Source organism: Hipposideros armiger, unplaced genomic scaffold (genome assembly GCF_001890085.2).
Source record: "Hipposideros armiger isolate ML-2016 unplaced genomic scaffold, ASM189008v1 scaffold_677, whole genome shotgun sequence".
NCBI classification, from domain to species: Eukaryota; Metazoa; Chordata; class Mammalia; order Chiroptera; family Hipposideridae; genus Hipposideros; species Hipposideros armiger.
In genome coordinates, this window is record NW_017732027.1 from 1,053,721 (window position 1) to 1,061,985 (window position 8,265).

At 55.1% G+C, this 8,265-nt stretch overlaps 1 pseudogene; it reads right to left on the reverse strand.

Moving 5' to 3' along the window:
- Nucleotides 1-7,431, reverse strand: part of LOC109372917 (ubiquitin-fold modifier-conjugating enzyme 1 pseudogene) — an 8,775-nt pseudogene extending 1,344 nt beyond the window's left edge.
- Between the last annotated feature and the right edge of the window lie 834 nt (nucleotides 7,432-8,265).

Genomic DNA, 8,265 nt, shown 5'->3' on the forward strand with positions numbered 1-8,265 from the left:
GCCACTCAGCCAGCCCCAAAGCCTCTATTTTAAGAAGCAAAACTTGGTTCCATTGGAAAGTCTTGAACAGTCAATTTTAATTAAAAAGTTAATGTCATTAAAATAGGCCAAAAAACTGCTGAGGAAACCTGTGATGTTTTCCCCTCGCCAATTGCTTCAGTGTTTTATGACCTGTCAAAATATTGGTGTCTGTACAGCAATGTTTCCCAAATCTCCACCGTTGTGGGGCCACCTCTGCTCCCACATCCCCAGAGCTCTGGGTCACGGCTGTTTCTTCACAACTTAGGGGTGGCCTGGGGAGCCGGCTTCCCTGGGGTGCCCTGGCCGGACTCCCCTGCACTGGGCCCTTTCTCATGTCCTCCTTCCGTGTCCTAGAGGGAGAAGCCAGCCAGAGAGCCAAGAACCAGTGTCCCCTCACCAGGGGATCACAGGACCCGTGCCTGTCACCTCAGTGAATCCTCAGCTGCCCCATGGGGTGGGCACCCCAAGCCCCACAGGGCTCAGAGCCTTTGCACTCGCTGTTCCCTCAGCCCGGAAGTCTCCTTCCCATGGTCCCCATGCTTTGCTCTCTCGCTTCCCTGAGGCCCTGGCTTACATGGGGCCCTCTCGCCTCCCCTCACATTCCCATGGGACCATCCCCAATTTTCCAATGTTCCGGCCACTTGGCAACTTGCTCTTAGTGGACCCTCCCCTTCGTAAAACAAAGTGCTGACCCCTGATGGTATCAGCTATCACCGGGACTGATGATAATGGAGTTATTATCAACCCTATCACATAGCAATTAGCTGTCGCTAGCAGTGTCTGCTTCCCAAAGGACACTGGAATCCCTTCAATCCTTTCTACAGAAAACGTCACGGGGCCACCCTGGGAGCACCCGTGTAGAAGACACTGGAAATGCAGAGACGAACCAGACCAGGTCTTCGTGTGTCTCCCCATGAGGCCAGGGGCTCCTGGAGGGCGGGACCTTCTCCTTTTTCCCTGTGCTCATCTCCTGGCATAGGGCCTGGAGCACGGAAAACGCTCGGGGTCCGTCCAAGCAAGCGTGGGGACAGATGGACCCAGGCTGAGGTCTCAGCTCTCCCGCCGATGGCGGTGCAACTCAGTCAGTTCTTCTAAACAGCTTCATAGAGGCGTGATTGATACTCAGAGAACCGCACACGTTTAATGCGTACAATCTGCTGACACCCATGATGCCGCCACCACGATCAAGGTCACAGACACAGACACACCTCCCCGAGTTTCCTTGTCCCTCTGTTTTGTTCTGTTCTGCTCTGTTTTGTTTTTGTTTTGTTCTAGCGTGGTAAGAACACAGCATGAGACCTACCCTGTTAACAGGTTTCTTTTTTTAGCTGAGCCATCCTGCCACCTGTTGGCAGCTCAGCAGCAGTTCAGCTCGGGCTGGGAATCGAACCGCTGTTGCTCAGAGCTCGCACTCTTGAATGAGCTGTTAACCAACCGAGCCACTCGGCCGGCCCCATGTTAACAGGTTTCAAAGCGCACAATACCGTGTGAACTACAGGCCCTGCGTGTACAGAGATCTCTGGAGCTTACGCATGTGTCCTAACTGGGGGTCACTAGATGAATCCTGAGGTATGATTGACACACACAAGTTGCATGTGTCTGCGGAGGACAACTCGATGCTCTGATATAGGGGTGCGTTGTGACATAACCATCATCAAGCTGAGTCACACACCATCCTCTCAGATACTGCTTTCTTTTCTTTTCTTTTTGTGGAGAGGACAATTAGGATCTCCCTTTAGCAAATCTGGAGTATACAATGCAGCACTGTCACCTCAGCCATTGCGTCGCGTTAGATCTCCGAGCCTGCTCATCTTCATAACTCGGGCCCATTGACCAGTGTCTCCCCGTGTTCTCCGCCTGGCCCCTGACGCCCTCTGCTTCTGTGAGTCTGACTGTTTTAGATCCCACGTAGAGGTGAGGTCAGGCAGCATTTGACTTTCTGTGACGGGCTTACTTCACCTACATCATGCCCTCCGGGTCTACCCATGGTGTCTCAGAGGCAGGGTTTTCTTCTTTTTAAAGGTGAATGATAGTCCACTGCATGTATGCACCATTTTCTGTGCTGATGGACACTGTGGGTGTTTCCATATCTTGGCTACTGGGAGTCATACTGCAGTGAAACTTATCCACTTCCTTTGGATAAGTACCCAGAAGTGGGATTGCTGGATCATAAGGTCGTTCTATTTTTAATTTTCTGGGGAACCTCCACACTGTTTTCCATAGTGGCTGCACCAATTCACGTTCCCACCAATGGTGCACAAGGGTTCCCTTTTCTCTACAGCCTCACTGACACTTATTATTATTACTTTTTTATATGACAACTATCCTAATAAGTGTGAGGTGGTATCTTACTGTGGTTTTAATTTGTATTGCCTTGATGATCAGTGATGCTGAATACTTTTGATGGTCATTTGTCTTCTTTGGAGATGTGTTTAAGTCCTTTGCCCAGTTTAATCGGGTTATTTGGGGTTGTTTGGTTTTTGTTTTTGTTTTGTTTTGTTGTTTTGTTTTTGTTTTTCTTGCTATTGAGTTTTGTGAGTTCCTTATAGATTTGGAAAATCAGCCCCTTATCAAATATGTGGTCCACAGATATTTCCTCCCATTCCATACTTGTCTCCTTATTCTGTTGACCGTCTCCTTTGTCATGCAGAAGGCTTTTAGTTGGATGTGGTCCCACTTGTCTATCGCCTGTGTCTTTGATGTCACATCCAGGAAGTCACTGCCATGCCAATTTCTTTCCTTCGTGGGTCTCAGGTTCCTCTTTTGCACATTGAGGGTGATGACGCCCAATCTGTTAGTGAAGGTAGATTTGACTGTGATAACAGAAAGCCCACGAAACACATAGTTGCTCTTTATCCAACAAGATAGCTATTGATTTCTTGCTCACGGAGCCTCCTGGGCAGGTGGTTAATGGGTGACTCCCCGCCGACCTGTGTTGACTCATGGACCCTCACTCTGTCCTCCCTGTGGCTTTGCCTCCGGTCACCACCTGCATCCAGCCGAGAGGCAGGAAAGGGAGGGCACAGAACGGGGCACCTGTTTCTTCAAAGCCGCAGCCCAGGCACCGCACGTCTCACTTCCCCTCACTTCCCTTTGGTCAGAGCTCAGTCATGTGGCTGCAACTAACTGCGAAGGAGGCTGGGGAATGTCATATAGCCGAGTGCCAGGAGGACACGGAGGATGTGGACTGTGACAGGCAGCTCACCATCTCAGCCACATGCTTAGGGCCGTTGTAAAGATTAAGTACAAGGAATGCAATAAATGTGCAGACACATTTTGTCGTGTGATGCAGAGATCAGTATCACTACCTGGATCTCTAACAAATGCTTATTTAAAAATGAATGCTGAATGAAAGAAGCATTTTTGTTGGATGCATGGGTGGATGGATGGATGGGTGGATAGAGGATGGATTGATGACGGATGGATGGATGGATAGATGGGTGGATTGATGACGGATGGATGGATGGATAGGCGGGTGGATGGGTGTATGAGTACATGGGTGGATGGATGGGTGAGTTAATGGATAAATGGAGGGATGGATTGAAGGGTGACCAAGTGTCCAGAAATGATGGCGTGGGTTGGCTTCTGAAGAAGTGACTACACCTGGGCAATCAGAAGAAAACAGAGTTCCGGAGGTGGGTGGGGGACACCGTGAGGGTGAAACATCACCTTGGCCCGAGGGTAGTCTGGATGGCCCAGCAGGTGAGTTTCCAGTGCGTGTCCTTGCTGGGCCTGTGGTGTGCCCCTCATTTGTCTGCATTCCATGGGCGATGGGGACCAGACTCCTCAAGAGGGCAGAATATGGGGTGTCTGAGTTGGCCGGAGGTGGCCTTGGGGCTGACAGTGATGGACGGTGGAGCAGGTCCTCTCTTGTCATGCTGAGCAACTGGTGACCTGAAGTTAAATATGAAAATGTTCAGATGATTTTAAAGCCCTGACACAATGTGACAGGAGCCCAGGAAGTTGGAAATTAAGGGTGACATGTTGATGAAGTCTTCCTTTCCCAGCTTTGCAGCAACACAAAGGCCATCCTTTCTCCAGAGGAAAGGTCTCCCACCCTGCCCGCGTCGCCTCGGGGCGCCACCGAGAGTCGCGGTCTGGCCTGCTCTCCGACGCTGGACTCATTAAAGGAAATGTTCTCATCGGAGTGTTTCCAGCCCAGACGGTGACGGCTTCAATGTCCAGAAGCACAGCGAGGGGAACGGGTGGCTGTCCCTGCAGGTTGGCGAAGGGCGAGCGCCCTCCTACAATAGAGAGGAAATGAAACACGAAGAGGTTTTCCTCCACTGAACAATGGCTGAGCTTGTCAACCATCAGATCCGGGCAGAGGGACACGTGGGCCGGGACGCACGGCTGCGGGGGAAGGAGTGTGCCCTCCCCTGTGAAATGGGAATAGCAGTGACAAGGGAGGCGGTGATGCCACCCGCCTGGCGCTGCCCAGCAGTGTCCAGCTCTGAGCACACACTGTGAAGGGAGTGAGGGCGGGTGACCCATGCGCCAGGCCTGGGACCTGAGGTGGCGGGCGGGAGGGGGTGAGGTGAGGGCTTCTCCTGAAATAGGGCCCCCCTCTCTCCATGTGTCCCCACTGGTGGACGGGTGTAGCCAGGAGAGGTCCCTGCCCCAACCAGGTGAGGTTTGGATTTTAAAGCTCTGAGTCCTGGAGTGCGTAGGAGCTGGATCTATTTTTTATGTGGTTTCTGCCTAAAAGGGCCCAGATGGCAATGCAGGCAGGGGGCTGGCTCTGGCCCGAGACTACACACCGTTGGGTTTGTATGTAGTCCAGCTGCTCTGTTCCATGTCAGCTTGCTGCCTCGTTCATCCAGGGCCCCAGCAGGTAGTGACAGGGCCGAGTGTGGGTCATACTGTTCCCAGCACCAGGACACGTCTGTGGACCGCATATCAGACGCGTCGGGCCCAGCTTTGGAGGGGCAGGTGTTACAGGACCTGGGGGAGCCGGATGTGCTCTGAATGAAGGGATGGGGTGGTAGGCTGCAGTGTGAGGCTGGGGTCAGCAAGGGCCTCACCAGGAGATGCCCTGTGGGTAAAAGCAAGCAGAAGGGGAGATGGAGAGAGCCAGGTGGACTTCACAGAAAGTCCTGCTGGAAGGACAGTGGCCCTGACCCTGGGCACACCCAGATTACCGCAGCCAAAAGCCCCGTTCATTCATCCCAACCCGCCTCCAGCCATGAGCCCCTCCATCCGACCTCAGCCCCCGCTGCTGAGGAGCGCGACCCTAACCCTGACTTTGCCACACCTTTGCCCTCCCTTCCCAGCCGTCTCTTTCAGGATCCATGTTGACCCAAAGTTTCCCTCAAATGGAGGAGGGGTGACAGCCCCTGCCTGCAGACAGGACTAAGTGTCCCCAGGGGTCTTCGAGGGGCAGTACAAAAGTAGACTGGAGCAGGGCTACCAGGCTGGGGGCCTCTGAGCTGCCAGCGTGTCCCTGCACCCTCCACCCCTGTCACCTTGGTTTGGGGGGCTCCTGGATGGGGACACACCCTGAGCTCTTGGGCAGCCTGCAGCTGTGTGCGTGGCTAGTGACGTGGTCTCTCTGAAGCTAGCCTCTCCCCATGAAAAGGGCAATAGCGGCACTTAGCTCTGCGGGCTGTCAGAACGGCATGTGGTTGTAATTAGGTATCGATCCAGTAATTTGTGAAATTAATTTGTTAAATTGACACAACCCCAGTGTAGAAAAAAGAAGGCTGGAGGGTGGGGGGAGGCTGAATGAGGCTGATGGTGTTCATGGGACGACCCGGAGGTGGCAGGGACCAGGAGGCAGGTAGAAGCCTCCAGTTTCAGGCACTGTGGGACCCAGACCCTGGACAGCTGCCGTGCCTGTTTCTACACCTGTGCTCTAGTGTCTGCACCAGCCATCTCCACGATGCCCTGGGCCCCCGACCCCCTTACCTGGCCACAATGGTTCCTGCCTTCCTGCCATGCCCTCAGCCCTTCACCTGCAGTTCAAACAGTGCCGCCTCCAGGAAGCCCTCCCGATTGCTGCTTTCCTCCATCACAGAATTTTCCGAGTGAGTCTCCTTGTTGCGTATGTGGCTCCCTCTCCCCTCATGTGGAGGGGCAGGCCCCCTCCCTGCAGCCCAGATCAGGCCTGGGTGAGCAGGCGCTCTGGGAATGTGTGTGGATGGGCCTGGATTGGGTCAGGGTTGAGAAGAGGCCCTGCCCACCAAGGGAGGCTGGAGGGGCCCTTGCACCCCAGGCAGGTTCGTAAAGCTCACCCAGTCTGCCGCCACCTGTTCCTCCTCGCAGCCCTGGGGGCTGAGCTGGGCAGGGACGGGCTACCAGGGGAGCGGGGGGCCTCCGATGGCCTGTTCAGTGAGCACCCAGTCGTCGGAGGGGAGGGAGGAAAGGAGATGGCGGTAGATGGAGAGAGAAAGAGACACAGAGGAAGAGAAAAGACGGGCAGAAGCAGGGAAGGGCTGCCTCCGTCACAGGCCTGGGTCCTTCAGTGCCTCAGTTTCCCCTCTGAAGCCTCCAGGCCCCTCCTGCCCTGTTCGGGGAGCCTTGCGGGGAGCAGCCCTGGGAGGCTGCTATCACAGGCTGGTTGAGCCGCGAGGACACAGGCTGTCCCAGGCCCCTGCGCTCACTTGCAGGTGAATTTACGCGACAGGTGCAGAGTAGCACCTGCGCGACCCATGGACAGACGCCAGTGCTCAGACCAGAGGACACCGGGGACTCAGGGCCAGGTGGGGAGGGCCTGAGGCTCTGTGACCTGGGAAAGGGGCGGAGCAAGCTAGGAGCACGCGGTGACTTTTCATTCATTCTAACCTCAAGCCCAGGCTCAGGGGCACCCCGATGATTCCACATCAGGGCTCAGCAGGCGAGGTGGCTGGTTCAAGGTCACACTGCTGGGAAGTGGCCGGATCTGGATTTAAACCAGCTCAGGCTGACTCCTGACCTGCTCCTCTCGCCCCGTCCACTGCCCAGGGAAGAATCCGTGGGCTTCTTGGGCCTCAGTTTCCCCATGTGTAATAGGAGGTTGGGCTAGATATTTTCTGGGGAGCCCTCCTCTCTGGCAGCGAGAGCAGGTGAGTGCGTGGTTGGTGGGAAGAAGAGAATAAAAGCTGGGCGCTGTTTCTCCTCCCACCCAGCGCCGGGGGTGTAGCCAGCTGCCTGTAATTACACGCGATTACAGTGCAAACCTGCAGGTCCACATCTGAGGCCTCGCCAGCCTGCAGTTTCCACCGCGAGTGTCGCAGCACCGAGGGACCCACTCCCTGCATTTCTGACTGTGCGCACATCTCTGTCCTGGCTTTTATTTTACTTGCTTCATTAACTCAGCTCTGACACAGTAGCGCAGTGAGCACCAGGCCTCCGTGCTCAGTCCAAACCAGTCTGATGGACGGACTGGAGGTTGGCTTCATCCTCACAGCCTGGGCGCCCACCTGCAGGCATGTCGGGACAGCCACACGCCTAGTGGACGTGCTGGACAGAGAGGTCGGGGCTAGGTCATGCTGCTCCTGGAGTAATGTCCTGTGTCCAGCACATCGACGGGTCCTCATGACCCTGTAAGAGGCTGGACGCCCCCTTATTCTACAGCCAGGGCGCCTGAGGCTGAAGACACACAGGGATCTATCTGCCCAGGGCCACCGTCTCGGCAGAGAGAGAGCGTCTTCTCTACCTAAACGTGGGGTGCCGTGGCAGAAACCTGAATCAAGGACAGACTGGCCTGGGGCACTGACCTCACTGGAGTGTCCCCACCAGCCACAGGCGGGGGGCACCCATAAGTAACCCGTCTTCCTCTCTCTCCACAAAACTGTTTCTGTTTGTTTCTGATTTAAAAGTATTATGTTCGGGCCGGCCGAGTGGCGTGATGGTTAAGAACTCGCTTGGGATGCCAGAGGTCCCCGGTTTGGATCCCACATATGAGGGCCAGTGACACTGCCCTCCACAGCTAAGAAGCTGAACAACAGCTCAACCTGGAGCTGGGCTGCCGAGAGTTGCTGGCGACGGCATAGGCTGCAGCCCCTGCTGCAGTGGGTTGCCATGGGCTACCGTGTGTAGACAGCAGCCAGCGTGAGCGGCCAGCAGCCGCAGTGAGCGGTCGTCCAGAAGCCGGCGACTGATCGGCCTCGCCTGGGAAGAGCGCAGTGATGGTGCCAACTTGGGCCAGTGAAGCAACATCCTCCACAACTAGATTGAAGAACAAAAAGGACAGCAACTTCTCTGTTCCCCTTCCCCAATTCCCCCAGCACTGTTCCCATCCCCCCAATTCCCCAATAAAAATCT